We start from the raw sequence: 20698 nt of genomic DNA, 5'->3' as shown, positions 1-20698 counted from the left end.
CGAAATACAAGAAAAATGCAACCTAGTTCATTAAAAACAAACTAGCCAGTTTGTTTTTCGATAGGTTTTTTTGGCATTCGGCCGGTTTTTCTTTATTTTTTCTGACAAATGAAAATTTTATTTTTACTTTGAAAATTTTGTGCTCAAATATGTAACGAAAATTAACGTTCTTGTGAAAACAAAAACAACCAAACGATCGTGCAATATTTTTTCAGCTATATTTTTATAGTTTATTGTGAAAAAATTTGGTGAAAAATTAAATGAAACAAGTAAGGAAGGCTAAATTCGGGTGTAACATTATATACTCAGCGTGAGCTTGAATTGAACATTTCATTTCAAATAAATTACTTTTCTAAATAACACGTGGCACCGCCCGTTTAAAAGAAAAATTTCTCCCCATTCTAGTATACGACCCTTTTAAACTTGTTTTATATAAAAGTGGGCATGGTCTTTAACCGATCCCGTCCGTTTTTACCAGAAATATTTTCTGCTATAAGGAAAATATATGTACACAATTTCATTACGATTAGTTAATTTTTCTTCGAGTTATGGCTCCCGAAATATAGAATATTGCTTAGTCATAAAAGGGGCGGTGCCACACCCATTTTCAAAAATTTTAATGTTTTCCAATTTAATGTTATAATTCAATATAGAAAGTAAAATTCTATTGATACAAAGCTTTTTTTGCTAAGATATAGCTTATTATTTTCGTCTACGACCCTTCTAAAAATCTTTTATATAAAATTGGGCGTGGTCTTTAACCGATCTCGCCCATTTTTTCTAGAAATTTTCCTGATATAGGGAACATTTGTGTACCCAATTTTATTACGATCCGTTGATTTGTCTTCGAGTTATGGCTCCGGAAACATAGAAAATTGCTTAGTCATAAAAGGGGCGGTGCCAAGCCCATTTTTAAAAATTTCAAGTTTTTCCTATTTATTGTTATAAATCTACTTGGGAAATGAAATACCATTGAAATAAAGCTCTTTTTTGCAAAGATATGGCTTATTTTATTATAAAAATATTTTATATAAAAGTGGGCGTGGCCCTTAACTGATTTCGTTAATTTTTCTTCAAAGCATTCCTTCTAGCAAAGGCAACCTCTCTGCCGAATTTTGTTACGATAGGTTTAACGATTTTTGATTTATGATTAATAATATTCGTAAAATTGATTTTATCACAAATGGGCGGTGCCACGCCCATTTCAAATAATTTTTCAAAATTTTTATCGAGAGTCTCAAAATCAGTCCACATCTCAAATTTCAACATTCTAGGAGTATTATTTACTAAATAATCAGGTTTTTTGTTTTCCAAATTTTATATATATATAAAAAGTGGACGTGGTTATCATCCGATTTCGCTCATTTTCAATACCAATCTATTCTGGGTCCAGATAAGCTCGTGTACCAAATTTGGTGAAGATATCTCAATATTTACTCAAATTATCGTGTTAACGGACGGACGGACGGACGGATGGACATGGCTCAATCAATTTTTTTTTTCGATGCTGATGATTTTGATATATGGAATATATCTCGATTCCTTTATACCTGTACAACCAACCGTTATCCAATCAAAGTTAATATGCAAAAACAAAGCACGTTGAGTATAAAAAAGTCAACAATAACATGTCAAACATATTCCTTTTGTGGGCAATATTGGTCTCCCTTGCTCTCGTTGAAAATTGTTTTTACATTTTGACTTTCCGATAAAGTATCGCCAGTATTTTAAGCTTGGAATCCATGCAAAAATAAAGTAGTGTCATATAGGTATTAGCCTTAAAAAAATTTTAGCTTTCTTTAGCTTTAATTTTTTGTCCATCTAACCTTTTTTCTGAAAAGGTACTGGCAACACTGCATAGAAGTATCACTAGCTGGGCCATATTATTCGAATGCACGAAAAAGCTCCGATCCAAAATATATTCCTAAATTAAATATATTTCTAATCTAAAAACCTCTGGGAAATATTTTTAACGACATGGCCAAAATCATTTAAACGCTTGGGCGCTGTAAGATTTGTAAGCCTTTGTCAACTGCGATCATTATTTGCTTAAATATAAATAAGATACATAGTGCCGTGGCCGTAAGCGATAAAACCTGACTAGTTCAAAAACCCGTTTGCTGCCGATTATCATGACATAGTCAGATTTTTTGACATTCAACCAAAAAAAGGCAACTGATGCTTAAAAGTTTTTCGCTGAGTTTCTAGAAGTATGCTTTGTGTAAGAATTTTCAGAAGTTTGCTGAAAATCGGTTAGGAATTTGTGTGGTGTGCCGTGGCGTATACTTAACTTTTCATATTTTCCAAGATTGCTATTCCATATTTAGATCTATCAGTAGAAAAAATAATAGCTAACGTACATAAAGGCATATGGTCCCGGCGAAAGCAGAACCAAAATACTTTACGAACAGTTTGTCGAATCATGATCGCCCCTTGGTAGTGAAAAAGCTTCTAAACGATAAATAATAATAAATAATAATAATACTGTTGTGTTATTCAAACACCAACATCCAATCCTTCTCTGGATTGTATAAAGAGGCAAAAGTAGGTACTCTGGCTAATGAGGACAAGAAGAAGTACTTGGTAATCCAGGAAAGAATCGGTACATTCGCGCCTTGCCAGCCACGTGACCTTTGACTTCGTCTATCCGGAAACCAGCATTAACTGCGAAAACAATGCTAGCCCAGAAATCAAACGGAGAACGATACTTTGGACTGAGCAGGCAAAGTTAAAGCTTCCTTCGACGAACAAAAATCACTCTCTACAAGTCGCTCACCATACTTGTCCTAATGAATGTCTCGGAATCATGAACGGTGTCAAAATAAAATAAGATGGACCTTGAAGAATTTGAGAGAACAGTACTCGAGAAGATGTATGATGATGTCCGTGTATCAAAGGATAATGTAATGAGGCAGGTAGAGAAAAGCTTGACATCCCATGATGTTATCAATCGGTGTAAGTTATCGGAAAACAGAGATAGCTAGAGTGACTTGTTACAAAACGGGCAAAATCGCTTAAGCGGTTAAACGCCAAATGAAGATGACATCCAACGATTTTCTACCTTTTGCTCAGTTTATATTCGCACGTTTGCATTGCTTATTTCATTTAACAAAAACAAATATGAAGTTACACAAAAACAATAAATCCACCACCGAGTGCTATGTAACAAAGCAATACCTGTTCGCCAAACATAAGTAATAACAAATGAAGGCATACCTACCTATGTACATACATATGTGTATGCATGAAAAAGTAATGTTGAAGGATACTTTAGTAGCTATGGAAGGGACAATGGTTGTTTATTTTCTTTCTTTTTTTTTTTTTTGAAGTGTATGACTTTTTTTTTTTTTGGATATAACCTCAATACATTTATGAATTTAACACTCACATTTCACGGTAAATTTGTACGTTCTATGTACATATGTATATCTGTCCTTTTATGTGTGGGTAATGTGTCTGTGAGATTTTACACACAAGCATTCCCCCTTGATTTCTTACATTTGAAGTCCTTTAAATGCTTTGTAACGAAACAACTTCCTTGTAGCCCTCATGAAATGCAGACATTTGCGCATATATAATTTTCTCAATAGAGTCTAATAGTACTTAAATTACAAATTTTCAAGTTGAATCGGATACCGAAAATAGAGAAAAAGTTATCTACACATTAAATTACGTCTTCACACGTACATCGATATGTATGTACTCGAATGAAATATCTATAAGCGTTTCAAGAGTCCCTGTTCCACTATAAATTAAATTTTTGTATTTTCTTTTTACAGCCACTCACATTTTCGTATTACTTTTCGACGTTTATCTCACTCATCGTTTAAGAATTACACAGAAGTTCACAATTTTTTTTCATAAACAACAAAATGTAACTGATTTAACACAAGATAAGATATGTTAATTTATATAAGCCCGTATAGTTTCATAAATTTATTTTGTGGTATCCTTAATAAGTTTGTCTTGTATTGCGAAACAGCGAGCGACAGAACTCAACGTTTACTCCAATCGACTGTAGACTAACGAATCTAAACCGATTTAGCGAGCAAACTCTACGGTAGCTAGATTCTCAATTGTTGTTTTAGTAGTTTGCATTGCCTTCCATTCGCTATCTACTCTCTTAACTGTGGGCGAGTGCTAAGTTTTCTGATGAAAGAAAGTTCCGTTATAATAAATGCTGCCTTTTCCGATTTTGGTAAAACGAAGATCCAAATAAAGGTAAAAGTCTAGTTGAGGGGTCGACTGCTAATACGCTACCAAAAATATCGGGAGAGGTGTCAAACGACCCATCCTGATATCAGTATTAATAACCCGAAGGCGGAAAATAAAAAGTTTTAAATCGTTCAAAAGATATTATCAAAAAAACCGAAAAATGACCCGCGCGTCCCTCCGATACCGGGGGTGGGATACATAGTATTTTTGCGCAGAACACCTTTCTGCATTGGCGGCCTTCGGCCGCCCTTATAAAAATTTAGCCTGGGTGGGTCCAACACCGGTTTGGAGACCAAAAATATACCCCCAGCGGGTTAGGGGGTCAGAATATACCCGCGGTAAGTATGCCTGTCGTAAGAGGCGACTAAAATACCAGATTCAAGGGGCTGTATAGCGCAACCCTTCCAGGTTGCCAGCGCAATATATAGCTTCTCCAGACCCAATTGTCAACCTCACCTATCCGCGGTGAATCCTGTTTCACTAACAGACGAGGCTCTGGCGACCCCAAGCTCCTCATGGAACTTGGGGGTGGGGAGGGAGGGATGACCTGAATGTTTCATTTGGCCATATAAATCGTTCCCGAGATAGTCGGGCTAGCACCTTAATGGTGCTGTGTTACCGGAGCGTGCCGGATCTGTATCCGGCAAAGGAAATTCACATTGAGAACACTCCCCAAAGCCTTCGGGGAGAAACCTTATCGCTACAACAACAACAAGACCAAAACTATATCCGCGCAAAACACTTTTACACACATTTTTTTTTTGTAGGTAAAACAACATTACAACAACCACATGAAAACCACCAACTTCAACTGGAAATATCTCCAGACAGAGATAAAATTTTTCTTTTCCGCCTTCGGATTATTGTTGTCGAGGTCAATACGCGTCTTTTGATATTTTTGGTAGGGTATTAGCAGTCGACCCCTCAACTAGACTTATACCCAAATAAAAAGTATTCACATAAAATTAAAATTTATAAATTTTTTTTTTTCAATTAAAAAAGGGCAGTCTAAAACATTTAGATCCCATCCCGCCAATTTGTAAGGAAAATCCATTCATTTTATTTTATTAACAATTTGTGTTTTTTATCAACTCCATTAAGTTATTACTAGTAAATAATATGAAATATTTATACATAAAAAGTTGTTGATAATAAGCCTCCTCATACATTTATTAATCTTAATTTTTTTTTAAAGCGTAGAAATTGGCATAGAAATTTTTAGCGTTAGTATAAGTAAAACACAAAAACAGTTTATCGCTTAGTTGCCGAATCCATGACGAAACTATACAAGGCGCCGGCGAGGCGTCATTCAAACAAATACACACACACGGTCTATTTTTTTTTTTTTTTTTTTTTTTAATTCTATGGTTTAATGTCAAAACATACTGCGCCAGGAATTGAAATGTCAAATCAACTTAAAAAAAAAAACGAATCAGCTGACTTTGGTCACCACCTGTATGGTGCCGACATGCCCTAAACCTGAAGTTAGGTTAAAGCGGGAGTCATTGGTGCCGTATGTGTATCGATGTAGTCGTATCCCTAACGTAATCAGCTGTTTATCGTTACGACAGTAAACCAAAAACCGGAGTCATTGGTGCCGTATGTCGTATCGCTGTATCCGTATCCCTAACGTAATCAGCTGTTTATCGTTACGACGGTAAACCAAAACCCAATTGGTTGGCTACGATACGGTTACGACCTTAGCGGCACCAATAGTCGATTGCATTGATTTTCATAAGGTTGGTCGAAATAGCTGTTATAAGGTTACCGATACGGTTACCGATAAAGCACCAATGTCTCCAGCTAAAAACCAATTGGTTGGCTACGATACGGTTACGACCTTAGCGGCACCAATAATCGATTGCATTGATTCCCATAAGGTTGGTCGAATCAGCTGTTATAAGGTTACCGATACGGTTACCGATAAAGCACCAATGTCTCCAGCTAAAAACCAATTGGTTGGCTACGATACGGTTACGACCTTAGCGGCACCAATAATCGATTGCATTGATTCCCATAAGGTTGGTCGAATCAGCTGTTATAAGGTTACCGATACGGTTACCGATAAAGCACCAATGTCTGCAGCTTAAAGTGTATTAGCTGTAATTACCAGATTTTCAGCTATCAGCTTTGAATTCTGACCGTCGCACATAGAGGTATTTGAGCAATCTGGGCTGCCAAAAATCAATTTTTCAAAACGCAGCAAATAAAAAAAAATTATTTTTAGTAGGCCGATACTCTAGCGTATTAGAATCAATAATTATTTATTTTGATAATTCAAATGCCTAGTGTGGACATCCACTCAAATTTGGACCATTCGTGCGTATTTTGCGGCAGTTTTTCACGTTCTTAGAGTATATACATTTTCAATTGATGTTTTTACGGTTTTCAGTGAAGTTTATGAAAAAGAAGCCATGGATTCTAATGAAACAGGTAAGTGTGTATAATATTTATGTATTTTAAGATTTATATGGTCCTTAACGCCTTCGTAATATAATTTTTAAAAAGTGATGTATTGGGGCAAAATTTTTTCCCAATTGTTTTTTTTTTTTTTCAAAAGGTTTTTGTTTTCGTGCCCCGCTTTGCCCCGCATTGATTCCAATTTTTTTAGAAAGCCTGTGTTTTGTTAATTTAAATAGTAGAAAAATTGGTCCCGCTTATTCCCTCTTTTTGAAAAAAAAATGGTAATTTTGAGCGTTGTACAGTGGTGCCATCTCCATAGGGTGAGCAATAAAAAATAGTAAACATACTCCAATTTTGCTGAAATTCGGCGCGTGATCTTGTTGTAGCATAAAAAGAATATATATGTGTCGGTACATTCAACTCCTGTGTTAGAATCCACTTTGCATATTTAGTATTGCGTCATTGAATTAAATTTGTAACATAGTATGCGGTGAAAGGCACATGTGATCTTTCCTTTTTTTACTGAGATATTATTTTGCTAGAAGCAAGGTAGAGTAATATTGCTCTATCTAATGTGGTCCTGAGTGATGTGTAAAAGAGAGTTTTATGATGAAAAGCACTTGTTGAAATTGCAAAGAGTATATGATGAAAATAGATGATTCAGATATGTGGAGTTAGTTGAAATACATGATTGAAATTTTTGAAGAGTTAGTTTTTATATTGGCAGCAATATCGACACATCATTCGGGGACTCATTACGCTTCATAAAACAAATATTAATCGTGATGCCTTTAGAACATAATCGTGTCAGCGAAACGGAATCAAATGAAAACGTCGAGGTAACACCGACATCAGAAGTAGGATGGACTTCGCCTCAAGAAAATGAAAGCGACCATTGGCGTGCACTATTGGAGACCCAAAACCGTGACCTCCTTGAGCTGGTCATCAAATCAAGAGGGCCAAATAGTTGCACTACCGAAATTCAATCCTGAATGTCCTGGCGCTGATGCAATGTCCTGGTGTTCAACAGTGGACATGATTCTGTTAGAAAATCCTTTAGCGGGTAGCAAACTTATTATCGCGTTGAGTAAATCTTTGCAGGGTAGTGCATCGCAATGGTTGTCGCAAATATGGTTTACCGGCATATCGTGCAATCAATTCAAAGAACATTTTGTGCAACGTTTTGTGTGTGTTGAAACACCAGCTGATATTATGAATGGTCATCCAAGAGATGGGGAATGTCTTTCACTGTATGGGAGTCATTTGGTTACATCTTTGCTATCACGGTGGAAGTCAATTAGCACTAAAGAAATTGCGATATCTGTGGTTCTTGCACACACTGCAAATTTAGCGTTTACTACGTCTAATATTTACAACGAACTTCATAAGCAGAAATCAGCTACAGCTGGAATTGAAAGCCTTTTCATTCGGTAAGCGTAAGGTCCAGGAAGACATTTATGGTTTTACTGAGAACAAGAAACTTAAGCTGCCTGCCTACGTCAAGTGTCATTTTTGTGGGGAAATTAGCCATAAAATCGCTGACTGTCGTCTTAAAAACATCAAAGCGAAATCAATCAACAATCAGGTACAGAGCGGGACGTTTACAGGTAGGGATCTGAAATCATTAACTTGTTTTAAATGTAACAACATACCTCAAAAGGAGCAGTTCGTCTTTAGCTGAAAAAAAAGAAAATATGTCAGAAAAACGGATGAACGTGTGTTCAGTGGTTGAACCAAATGGAGATCTTCATCAGTCTGGAAACCATTTCGGTTAAATTTAATGGTAAGCGAATTAACAATGTTGTAATAATAAAAGGTATCGGTAATAGTGCAGTATGTGGTACGTTACAAGTTTTATCTAAAGTTGTAATAGGTGGCCATGTTTTACAAATTTTGTTTCATGTTATTTCGGATTGTTATTTAAAATTTTATATAGTGCTTGGCCGTGAAGTTTTAAGTCAGAGTTTCGGTGTTATAATGACGTTTGACAAATTTGATATATTTTTATCAAGAAATCAAAATTTAAATGCGTGCTCAGTTACAGTGAATATTGAGGATTTTGTTAATAATGATAAAGAATTAGATATGTGTGATAAAAAGCGGTTACTACAGTTGAATTGGTTCATTGATGGTATTCCACAAACGCGTGTCAACTCTGGTCGGCTAGATATACGCTTCATTGGCCCAAATAAAAGGGTACAGAGGCGACCTTATAGAGTTAGTTCAGATGAAAAAGAAGAGTTAGAGTTAAATATCATTGGTCGAAGCTGTTCCCCTTTTGCCAGCCCAATTCTTTTAGTCAAAAAGAAAAATGGCTCTGACCGTCTTTGTGTTGACTATAAATTCCAACACTATCTCTGACAAATACCCACTTCCTCTCATATCAAACCAGATATCTAGACTACCTAGAGCAAAATACTTTTCTAGCCTTGATATTGCAAGTGGATTTTATAAAATCCCCGTATATCCGATTCTATAGAACGTACAGCTTTCGTTACACCAGAGGGACAGTATGAATTCTTGGCTACCTCGGTCTCAAAAATGCTCCTTCAGTTTTACAGCGGTCCGTTATGTCAGCTTTGGGTGATATTGCTCATTCTTTTGTAATAATCTATATGGATGATATTATGGTAGTTGCGACCACTAAGGAGAAAGCGTTTGAACGGCTAAAAACTGTTATAGACATTCTTACTAAAACAGAGTAGACGTTTCGCTAGTAAAGATTTTCGTGATTTTTGTACCTCGCAAAAAAATGGATTTACATTTAATAGCTACCGGTGCAAGTCGTACTAATGGTCAAGTTGAGCGTGTTATGAGCACCTTAAAGAATCTGCTAACTGCTGTTGAAACTAGTAATCGATCTTGGCAAGATGCACTATACGAAATACAATTGGCTTTAAATTCCACGGCGAATCGGCCAGTCCATTAGAATTACTTATAGGGAAAGTGGCCCACTATGCCTCATTCCAATTACTGATGAAGAAGATACTGTAGATATATCATTTGTAAGATCGCTTGCATCGGAAAATATACAACGCAATGCTTGTTACGAAAAATGCAGATTTGATAAAGACAAAGCTAAAATTTTTAAACATAATATAGGCGATAAGGTTTTACTTAAAAATGAAGAAAGACATCAGACTAAGTTAGATCCTAAGTTCAGAGGTCCATTTTTTAGCGACAGAGGTTTTAGATGGTGACAGGTATATGTTGAAATCATTAGCAAGTAAAAGAAAGTATAAATAGTCACATGAGTATTTGAGAAAACTGCCAGAAGGAGAAGTTCCCACAGAGTTGGATATAGATGATGCAGTTAGCGAAAAAGAAGATGAGAACATTGAAGACGTTGAAAAAGACGTCGATCAGGCTTATAGCGGTAGACCGCACCACAGTCATTTTATGCAAGCACAAGTGCAAATATATTGTTTGACCATGGCGTGTGGGGCATTTAAAGATGTGGCGGGGGTCTGTGTGGTGGTCGTGTCGACCGTTTTATTGTTATATATGGTAAAAAGAGCCTTATGGTGTGAAAGAAATATTGAGCAACTTGTGGGAGCTGTTGTCCTAAGCAATTGTTTTGTAATTTTAATCAATGATTTCGCCTAGAAATGGCTCCCTGAACATAAAAAAAAAAACAAACAAACTGAAATAAAAAAAAAAAAACAATAAGACTCATTTAGTCTATGTGAGGTCCTCATGGACCGGCTAGTTCAACCTAATCTTGTTTTTGTTTATGTTAAATACACCCGAGGGCGTGTGATAGTCAGGAACGCCGTGTCGGTACATTCAACTCCTGTGTTAGAATCCACTTTGCATATTTAGTATTGCGTCATTGAATTAAATTTGTAACATAGTATGCGGTGAAAGGCACATGTGATCTTTCCTTTTTTTACTGAGATATTATTTTGCTAGAAGCAAGGTAGAGTAATATTGCTCTATAGAATGTTGCCCTGAATGATGTGTAAAAGAGAGTTTTATGATGAAAAGCACTTGTTGAAATTGCAAAGAGTATATGATGAAAATAGATGATTCAGATATGTGGAGTTAGTTGAAATACATGATTGAGATTTTTGAAGAGTTAGTTTTTATATTGGCAGCAATATCGACACATCGTTCGGGGACTCATTACGCTTCATAAAACAAATATTAATCGTGATGCCTTCAGAACATAATCGTGTCAGCGAAACGGAATCAAATGAAAACGTCGAGGTAACTCTGACATATGCAATATGGTGATGATTGGTACCGTGCCACGCCCCCTACTCTTGTGGGCGGTTATTTTAAAAGATATCTAATTTTTATGAAACTCAATTTGGACGTTAATCTCACGTTTAGAAACGTAATTGTAGAATTTGATCTTCTTTGGTGAGTCAATGTGCTGATACAGAATCCTAGATCTATTTGGCCAATGTATCTTCCCCAAAAACTGCAATCGATGACAAGCATTTTTTTGTGTGTTCTGTATATAGCTGTATTAAGATTTTTTTAATTAAGGTTTCTCTGGTAGAGTAATCACCCGTAAAGAATTATTCAATCACATGAAAGCATCAGATGCGGAAAGTATTAACGAGAAATTAAACAGTTTAGACAAATACCTTCTAAGCTTGGGACCTCATTCAAAAAAAAATACCATTGAACCTCGAAAGAGACATTCGTCGTTTGAAATCCAAGATGATGACCTGCCTGACATACCCTCTGATAATGAGCCCTAAAGAATGATAACTAACCATGCGACTGGACTTCTGTTACAAATAACAGTGTATCGGATTGTGATACGAGTTTTAGCTTTAGTATTGATTATTTACTAGTCTGGTAATACCGCACACGTAAGCTATGTATAGAAATTCACAATTTTTCCGTAGGCTTAAATTTTTTTGATAATTACTTAATAAATTGTGTTAGAATTCTCGATGCCAGGCATATAAAAATAAATGCCAAAAATCAGCGAAACTTGCGATCTGCTTGTAAGTTGTACATTATTATACTAGAATAAATTATTATACTAGAATTTCCGTAGACTTTTTTGGACCACTGTATATATAATAAAATAAAATAAAAACTTAAATATAACTGAAATCACGATGAGTAACATAATTAAAAACTTAAAGCAAAAAACAAAGATTTTTTAAGAAACTTTGCTGTCCGTAGACTTTTTGGACCACTGTATATATAATAAAATAAAATAAATAGTTAAATATAACTGAAATCATCGTGAGTAATATTAATAAACTATTTAAAGCCAAGAACAAATTTTGGCCGCCCAGATTGCTCAAATACCTATATGTGTGTCGGCACATACATACAAATGAAAAACAGGTAAGGACGGTATTGTGTTCGGCTGTGCCAAAGACGTCATACCTTTCATAAAATCTAAACAATCAGTTTTATAAGATATATATTTGACCGATTTTGACGATTTTATCAGGCAATAACGTGTTCCATATATAGAAGTTTCCACCAAATCAGAGCCCTCTGAGCTAACAACGTTTACATGGGTTCAAGTAAGGCTACTCCATTATATCTAAAAAAAAATGTTTGCATTAGGATAATGTGACTAAGTTGTAAGCTCGGCTCAAAGTTAATTAAAAGATAATTGAATAAATCTTTAAAATCGTAATCGTAGTTGCAAAGATTTTTTATGAAGTTGCCCTTCTTCTACAAGCAACAAATCAAGCTGCGATGAGTTTGACACAGGGATGCACCTTAACGTTAAGCTAATCGTTTATCAAAAAATTTCCACCGTTTCCGTTGAAACACTTCGAAATATTATCGATAAAGAAATTATCAAGATAAATTGTATCTCGTTTTTAACCGAAACGAAAAGCTTTCGTTAACGTTAAAAACGTTAACAAAAACGTGATACTTTATGTTTGAATTGTGCTGGCAATGCTATAGCCATGGTGAAGCCGTAAGGTGGCAACAACGAGCGCACATACACACACAAACTCTATGTAATTTGTTTGTGTAATTCGTTGGTGGTAATGTCAAAAATACTCTGAGAAATGTTTGTACTGTCAAAATTCATGAGAAAAGTTGCAATCAGCTTGGCTAATGCTTTCACCTTTAATGACTCCGCCATCAATCAGCTTTGCCAGCATAGTTTGAAATTAATAATCAACATAAACGATTTGCTTTCGTTTTGATATGGCAGAAAACGAAACGAAATCATTTCGTTAATTTGACGATCTTAACGTTAATAAACGAAACGAAATGACTTCGTTTCGTTTATTAACGTTGATTATCGTAACGAAATGATATCGTTTCGTTGGTTAAGCATGCCTGGTTTGACATACTTTTTCATAATTCGGAAGAAACCTCTAGATCTTTAAAGAAATTTGTAGCTCTCAGTAAATATCTAAACTTTAACAGGAAGGCGGCATCTTATATTACAACACCAAAATTTCAATAAGAAATTTTATACCGTTAAATTTTTATTTTACTATTAATACTTTTCGCGACCGTTACATTGCTACATTTTCCTTGAAATTTAAAGCACATTTTTTAAACCGGATTTTGTTTTTTTTTTTCAATAAAGCGGGAAACGGTGCGGATACAACTATTTGAAGTCCTCTGAATTCAATAGTACTAGAAATAAGGTTGACCAAGGTTTGGACCTCAAGATATTTTACGCCAATACTAATATCAAACAAAATGAGCTGTGTAGACTATCAAGATATGATGCATTTTATTTATATATAGAAACAGATTGTGGAGATGTCGCCAATGTCGCGACCTTAGCATTTTAAAATGCTAATAAATCAAAAAGGGTTAAGAAATGTTTTTTCTTTGATTGCAGTATCAATAGATGCAATTTTATAAAAGTTTTGCACAAAAGTGTCGCGACAGTAAAAATGGAAAATCCCATACGTAAGCATCCGGTAAAATTTCAAGCTTCAAGCTGTTAAAATGAGGAAGAAATTACGAAACCCCTTTTTCCCAACAAACGGGTTCATCGGATATATAAAATGGCCGATCTTAACGATTTTTTTAAGCTTCTAGCTGTAGGTTAGGTTGTACTGGCAGGTCAGTAAAGATCTCACATAGACTGAATGTGTCTATAGTGTTACCAGAGCTTCTTTGACGATCAAACGAAGTACTCCAATCAGGTGCCAGGACTTTTGTTATAGAACAACTCCGTCTTCTTGGCAAATACTAGAAGTTTTCTAGGACCTAGCTTAATTTCTGCCTCGATATCTGGCAACTCTGCCACCCTAATAGCTGGAGCCTTGACCTGGCGAGCGTACGATATGAGCACAGAAAGTGATCAGCCATTTCTTCCTGCAGCTGGTGTTATGGACGTGGCCTAACTTATAAGCATGTGACAGCCTTCATACGCCCTCTAATTTTTTGAGGTAGGATCTTTTTGTGTGGCTTTCCACCATACAAGAACTCCATAGTATAGGATAGGGTTTACAATCGCTGTAAATACCCAATGAGAGAGAGAGGGGGATAAACCCCACGTATACCCCAGCATTCTTTTACATGCATAAAGTGACATCGAGGCCTTCTCGCCCTCTCCTCCAAGTTGAGCTTCCATTACAGCTTACTGTCTACGATGATTCCTAGATATTTTGTGCAAGGTATCTCCTGTAGGGTCATTCCTCCCAACTTATGCCTGGTCCAATCTGGGGCCTTGTACCTCGTAGTAAACAAGACCATATCCGTCTACTCTGCCCTGGCTGTCAACCCGAAATTAGATGTCCAGGTATGAATTCCCGACGCGCCCGATCCATCAAAGAACTAATCATTGGAAGGCATTTCCACTTATGACAATTGCAACGTCATCTGCGTAAGCCGTAAGTTTTACAGGTCCCTCATCGATGGTTGATGACCAGCATCCACAGCAGAGGTGATAGCTCCCTGCGTGTGCCCCTCTCCTTTGATTTCACGGCTTCATACAATCCCCATTGTGAGGTAATCTTCCTGCAATTTAATATGCAGCTGTATTTACTTTAAAGTAATTAAGACCATCCATTATCGCCCATTTAGAAACATTGTTGAAAGTCCTCCATATGCAGTGCAGTGTCTACCGGCTTGCCTTTGGGGTAAACATGTGGTGTTGTAGAGAGCAGGTTTTCATCCACGTTGGACTTTATGTACACATCTATCAGCCTCTCAAAGGTTTTGAGCAGAAATGATGTTAAGCTAATGTGCCTGTAGTCTTTGGGATACATGTGACCGTTCTTCTCCGCCTTTGGTAGGAAATCTACACGAGCAGTTCCCCAAGAGTGCGGAACATGATTCAGTCTTATGCACCCATCGAATATTATTTTAAGCCATTCCACGACCGCTCTACTTGAAACTTGTAGCATGGCCGAAAATATGCCGTCTGGGTCCGGCGATTAAAACTTAGAGAACGTCTTCACCGCCCATTCGATCTTGGTATCGGTCACCAAGCCCGGCACTTCCCGCTCGGTGATCGAAGTGTGAGTTCTGTTTGCTGGCTCTTTCAAATCAATTCCCGATGGTAAATGTGTATCGAAAAGCTCCTCGAGGAATTCCTCACTATTACGTGACCATTGCCCATTCTTTTTCTTTATTAGTCCATGGACTATGTTCCCCTTGCTAGGACTTTTATCAAGCGTGCTGTTTCGCTGGAGCACTCTATGTCCGCACAGACATTTTTCCATGAAATTCTCTTCGCCTTGGAAATTTCACGCTTGTAGATCCTCAATAGATACCTATACTCGTCCCAGCACGCTTCAGTTTCCGCTGTCTTTGCTAGCTTAAACATTTCTTTTACCGGTCTTCTTAGAAGACTCAGCTCATTGCTCCGCCATGGCGGCTTTGCTTTTCCTCTGAATCTCCTTAGAAGGCAAGCTCTTTTATTCGCAGTCTTTGTTAGGAAATCATGGGACTCCTCCAATTCCTCCACATTGACAACCTCTTTGTCCCAGTTTAGTTTCTACATGTTTCTGGAATTTCGTCCAGTTCGTTGACCTAGGATTTCTAAAGGTTCCTCCTTTCTCTACCCTCTTTCGGGGATGCTGAAGCTCCTAGATACTTTGTGCTATATTTTTTCTTGTAGTATTATTACATTGGCGCTTAACCCGACTCCATATGTATAAGCATGTACATCCCGAAGTGCCTGTTCCATCAGAGAACTGATTGTTTTTACGCATATACCGCTTATTATGGATGACTAAAACGTCATCTGCATATGTAATAAGTTTGACTGCGTCCACAGCACTGGTGATAAAACCCCACCCTGCGGCGTTCCGCTGTTTACAGATTTTGTTGCCTCTGTAGCTTAAGATGGCGCCGATTCAGCCAGAAGGCGGGATGAGCTTCGATCGAGTTGATGCTGTCCATGACCTCTCGTTTCGAGACATTGTTGAAAGCTCCGGCAATGTCCAGAAAAAAACCTAGGGCATATTCCTGGTGTTCCAGGGCTTTCTCTATATTCATGACCACCCTATGCCATGCAGAATCAACTGACTTGCCATTGGTGTAAGCATGTTGTGCTGCAGAGAATGATCTTCCATTCATGTTTAACTTAATATGCACACCTTTATCTCTCTAGGGTTTTGAGCAGAATAGATGTCAAACTAATAGGCATGTAATCTTTCGGGTACAGAAGACTACTGTTCTCCAAGACTGCGGAACGCGGTTAGGTTTTATGTAACCCTCAAAGATAATTCTAAGCCAATCTATAATCGTTCCACCTGCTATCTGACACGGCGATTTGAGCTTGTTAAAAGTTTTTTCCCATTAATTTTTGGTATTTGTCACGAATCTTGGTACCTCTCGCTCCATACAAGGAGTGTAGATGTTATTATACAACTCTTCTGCATCATCTCTTGATAGGAAGTGTGTATTTAGTAATGCCTCAAGGGACTCTTCTGTACTATGCGACCATTCCCTTTCGTCCTTTTTTATCAGTCCCTGGACTACATCTACCTGCATTACCTGCCCACTAAGGAGACTCAACTTCTGGTGGCTTTGCTTTCTCCTTGAATCTTCTCAGAGGACAAGCTCTGTTATATGTAGTTGTCAGCGCCTTTGATAAGAACTTGTTGGACTCCTCCAACCTTGCTAGGTTCCTAATAAACATTTCTGGAATTTCTACCAGTCCCTGCTTTCCGTTTTTGCGTAATCAACGCTGAATCTGCCAGTGCTGAGCTCAAACCCCTTTTCTACAGTTGAGAGCTATGGCTCCTGTATCAGCGCCACATCAAACGAAACCTCCTTAAGTGTCAGTTTTAAATAAAACACCACCGTGCAATAGCAACACGTCAAGAACAGTAATTACATCTACACTTAAAATACTTCGCAGCTTATAAGTCCATTTTGTTGTTGCTGTAACGAAAAAAACTCCCGGAAAGTTTTGTTTACATGTGTTTTACATAATAGTCCCTTTGAAGGGGATCATATTCAACTGTAAATCACACTTTGTTAAATCCACTTTGGGCGTGTCTCTTCTCCTTTTTATATAAAACCGCCTTTAGTCTTAAGGATGATATAAATAAAAACTTTGATCGCTTCAAAGCGACAAAGCGTTTCAAAGCTATCTTATGGTGATGTCAAAGCGTCAAAGCGAAGCCACGACTGGAAAGCGTTTATGTAAATCCGCCTTTACGGTCATTTACTTTGGTTATAAATTATTTCATTTTATTGGTAAATTTAATAGCCATGTTTAATATAATTTGATAATTTTTATTGAGCTTTAGGCCAGATTATTGAATAAAACTTCTTTTTTTAGTAGTATTCAAAATATATTTATTTGTTCGATATTTCGACTTCAATCTGAAGCAGGCATGCTTAACCAACGAACCGATATCATTTCGTTACGATAATTAACGTTAATAAACGAAACAAAGTCATTTCGTTTCGTTTATTAACGTTAAGAACGTCAAATTAACGAAATGATTTTGTTTCGTTTTCTGCCATATCAAAACGAAATCAAATCGTTTATGTTGATTATTCATTTCAAACTATGCTGGCAAAACTGATTGGTGGCGGAGTCATTAAAGGTGAAAGCATTAGCCAAGCTGGTTGCAACTTTTCTCATCAATTTTGACAGTACGAACATTTATCAGAGTATTTTTGACATTACCACAACGAATTACACATACAAATTACATGGAGTTTGTGTGTGTATGTCCGCTCGCTGTTACCACCTTACGGCTTTACCATGGCTATAGCATTGCCAGCACAATTCAAACATAAAGTATCACGTTTCTGTTAACGTTTTTAACCGAAACGAAAAGCTTTCGTTACAAGATACAATTTATCTTGATAATTTCTTTATCGATAATATTTCGAAGTGTTTCAACGGAAACTGTGGAAATTTTTTGATAAACGATTAGCTTAACGTTAAGGTGCATCCCTGATCTGAAGTCATCATCAAGAATCTACGAAAAGAAAACAATTAACATTTTTAAACATATGTACATTTCCGTAGCAAAAATACGACTTACACATATGGATATGTATGATCGACTAAACAGAAATTATGACAACATAATTTTAGTAGAAACAAAAGAGCGAAAAATATAAATAAAGATAAATCAAAAACTCCCGCGAATATAAACAATTTAATGTACCGCAAGTGTAAACAAAAATCATATGTATACAATAAAAAATGTGTCAACAAAAGTTAAAAATATATATATATGTATGTATGTACGTATTTAATGTATGTTATGCCCTCAGCATTGCTAGAGTTATTGTTCCAGCTTAAGTTTAGTGAGTGTGCTTAACTGACAGCAGCGTTTTAAGACCAAATTTCTGTAGGTTTGTGCACAGTGGTCTACATCTGATCTAAAATTCATTTTTATATTATTAGGGGTGTTCAAAATGTGTAAGGTTTCTAAAATGAAGCGTTTATTATAATGTTTTTCATGTTCCAGAATGGTTACGTTTTCAAAATCTGGATAGTGTCCCGTGTCTTTGCAATGCGCAGCCAATGCTGTCTTGTTTTCTGGATTATTATTTCTCAATTTATTATTCGATTTGTGGGCGGAAAGCCTCGTCTTTAGTTTAAGTTTAGTTGTCTCTACATATACTTGTTCGCATACGTGGGACCCGTCGCCGTTGCATGGAATTTTGTACACCACGTTGGATTTCTCATGATTTGGTATTTTGTCCTTTAAATTACTATAAATTGCTCGTAGAGTGTTGTTGTAAGTAAACGCGATTTCATATTTCTCTTTGTCATATAAATTTGAACCCTTGATTCTTTCAGACACTCCTGGGATATATGTCATTGATTTATAAATTTTATCACCTTTCTCGGTTGTATTATTATTGGCGTTCGCTGTGTGATGTTTGTGAATCAGTTTGTTTATAATGGCCCTGGGAAAAGATATTTGTTCCAGGGTTTTTCTAATTATCGCTATGTTTTTGTTGTGAAACATCTTATCACTTATGTTAAAAACCCTTCTTATAAAATTTTTCGCTATGTTCAAAATAGTGTTGCGTGCGTGTTTGGAATTATAATTGATAAGTCTACCCGAAGCTGTTTGCTTTTTATACTAATCAATGTATAATTTTTTTTATTATTTTTAATTATTAATGTGTCAAGTTAGGGAAGTCTGTTGTTTTTCTCCACTTCCATAGTAAATCGTATGGATTTGTAATATGTGTTGAGTAGTTAAAGCATGTTTTCCATTTCGCTCGTTTTGACGATGGCAAATAAGACGTCAACGTATTTGGTTAACAATCGGGGTTTGCTTTTTGATTCCATCTCGAATCTTGTTAGCAGTTCATCTAAAACAATGTCAGCTATCACTGGGGAGGCTGGAGATCCCATTGGCATACCTGATCGTTGTTCGTAAATTTTGTCGTTGTATTTAAAATATCTATTGTCCCTCACGCAAAATTTTAATATGTTCATGAATAATTCTTTTGTTAAACATGTGTGCTCTTTAATGTCAGTCCACATGGAGGCAATGATGTCGATAGCCGCATCCACGGGAATGCTGGGAAACAAAGAAACCACGTCAAACGACACCAAACTCTCGTCATCGTAAATGTATGTGTCTTTAACTTTTTGTTTGAACTCTGTGGAATCTTTGACATTGTATTTTGAAGATTTTGTAGTATTTTTAAGTATACGGACTACATATTTACACAAGTTATAGGAAGGGGAATCGGTTAATTTTTGACAAAGTTATTGACAGTTGAAAAAATAGGTGAATAAAATACCGATTGCATTTTATGGAATTCAATTGCCGATAAATCCGAAAAAAAAAAAAATTTTTTTGAGGCAAAAAAAACACGTGTTTCATTATTTTGACCAAAGAACAACATATTAAAATTTCACCGTAATCAAAAATTATGTCCTGCGCGGACCGGGTGTCTTGAAATGGAATGAGCCTACTAAAGATACTTTTCTACTACAATTTTCGCTGAAGGGGATTGAATTATTCTGAAAATAAAAAAATATTGTCCCCGGGCGCAAGAAAACCTCACTATGCCACTGTCTTGGCTACTGGCGGTAGAAGAGATATTGGACGATAAGAATCTCCTATATTAGCTGGTTTCCCACGCTTTAATAACGGAACTACCCTGGCCATTTTCCATTTTCGGGGATAACAAAGGTGGACAGGGACATGTGCTAGATAATTTAATCCCTCTTTGCCTAGTTTTTTAAGCATCGGCGTCGCTATGCCGTCTGGTCCTACTGCTTTAGATAGTTTACCATGAAGGATGGCATCTTCAACTCTTTGGCGGTGATGATATTGGGGACGCGCTGTATTTATGCTTGTGTGCGCGAGTGTTGGCCCGCCGTCTGACTTTGTCAATCGTAGAATGCATTACATAGCACTCGCGCATTTTTTCGCATCCGACAGCACTTTATCGCCAAAGGCGATGGAGAGTGTTATTGTGCTTAGTCGAGTTCGATAGGGATTTTACGGTGGAGCATAGCTTACCTACACCGACAGAGAGGTTACAATTCTTTAAGTGCTCATCCCATTTCTCCCGCTTGTGTTCATCCACTAGCAATCTGATGCGTTGGTTTATATCCCTTATTTGGGGGTCGCCGGGGTCGTCGGGGTCGTACTGCCTTATAAGGTCACGTTCTCTCGCTAGAGTTGCGGACTCCGCTGGAAAATGTGGCCGGATTTCCGGTATT

At 36.8% G+C, this 20698-nt stretch overlaps 1 protein-coding gene across 2 annotated transcripts in view; it reads right to left on the bottom strand.

Annotated features, from left to right (window-relative positions):
• Positions 1 to 8389, bottom strand: part of SP2353 (EGF like, fibronectin type III and laminin G domains protein pikachurin) — a 165603-nt gene extending 157214 nt beyond the window's left edge. Inside the window, exon 1 of one of the 2 annotated variants that reach the window (XM_067777026.1) lies at positions 3788 to 8389. The gene's annotated coding sequence lies outside the window, so the exon portion shown is untranslated. Of the gene's footprint in view, positions 1 to 3388; positions 3407 to 3787 lie in introns of those variants that run through there. The other variant, XM_067777027.1, reaches the window with a different exon arrangement.
• Between the last annotated feature and the right edge of the window lie 12309 nt (positions 8390 to 20698).

The sequence above is a fragment of the Eurosta solidaginis genome, chromosome 3 (assembly GCF_040869045.1).
Source record: "Eurosta solidaginis isolate ZX-2024a chromosome 3, ASM4086904v1, whole genome shotgun sequence".
NCBI classification, from domain to species: Eukaryota; Metazoa; Arthropoda; class Insecta; order Diptera; family Tephritidae; genus Eurosta; species Eurosta solidaginis.
This window is presented reverse-complemented; position numbering and strand designations above follow the sequence as displayed.